The following is a 1259-nucleotide window of genomic DNA, read 5'->3' as shown; positions in this document are numbered from 1 at the left end:
TGTTCCATACTCCTCAGTTGTAGGGAGTTTGATGTATGCAATGGTTTGCACTAGGACAGGTATAGCGCATGCAGTCGGTGTGGTAAGTAGGTTCCTCTCTAATCCAGGAAAACAATATTGGTATGCAACAAGAAGATGCAATTGTTTTCTGTGATAGCCAGAGTGCCATAGATTTGAGCAAGAATGCTACATACCATTCCAGAACTAAGCATATTGATGTGAGGTTTCATTAGTTAAGAGATGTAATAGAAAACCAACAGATGAAGCTGAAGAAAATCCACATGGATAAGAACCCATCATACATGTTTATGAAGATTGTTTCAAAAGGCAAGCTCGAGCTCTGTTGTCGGCTTGTCGGTATGAATACCAAGTGATGACTTGAAGATCGTGTGCCTTTCTCCGTGGTCTGGAAGGGGAGATTGTTGGGCCTTTGGGTCCAGCCCAATCAGACATTCAATTAAACAAGAAAAACCTAAGAATGTTGCTCATTCTATCACTTCTAGAGAGAGAAGATATTCTGCAAAGAAGAGAAGGAGGCAGTAGATCTCTTACATTTTCACCTTCAGGTTCTAATTTATTGTTGTCTTATATCTAGACTAACTTGAGTCTGAATGAAATTGGTTTTCTCTATTTTTTTACCTCAACTTTGGGTTTAAAGTTAAGAAGAACATTTGTATCCGTTTCTTGATTATAATGAAATTTGCAAGTTGGCCCCGTGATTTTTTACCCTCCACGTTGAGAGGGTTTTCCACGTAAATCTGATGTTATTTTATTCTATGCTTGATCTTCTATTTTAAACTTGAATAACCTGTGCATTTACCCATCTCACATTGCTAGATTACAGTATAAAAGTAAATTTCGTTTCAAAATTCCCAACATCTAATCCAATTGGGTAGACGAGTAAAGTAGTCTTCAACCGCATCTTGAGAACAAAGTCATACAACATCTATATTCTCTTCACACAAACTAACAACATGGATGCGTCCAATTTGACTTGCCCACTACATTATTATTGGAAAGATGTGTTTTTCACCTTCTCTTATCTTATCAACTTGCTCCTTTTCAAATAGTTCAAATCACCACCCCTTTTGAAATCTTTATGGCTTGCACAACAATGCTTATCCCATATACATGTCATCAGTGGCGGACCTAGAAATATATTCTCGGGGGGGCCAAATACCTAGTAACGTAGCATTTTTTTTGGCGATCAAATAAATGCATTTTTTAATTAAAATTTTACTCGGTAATTACATAAAAAT

Source organism: Impatiens glandulifera, chromosome 2 (assembly GCF_907164915.1).
Source record: "Impatiens glandulifera chromosome 2, dImpGla2.1, whole genome shotgun sequence".
NCBI classification, from domain to species: Eukaryota; Viridiplantae; Streptophyta; class Magnoliopsida; order Ericales; family Balsaminaceae; genus Impatiens; species Impatiens glandulifera.
The sequence above is the reverse complement of the archived record's forward strand: the minus strand, read 5'-3'. Positions refer to the sequence as shown.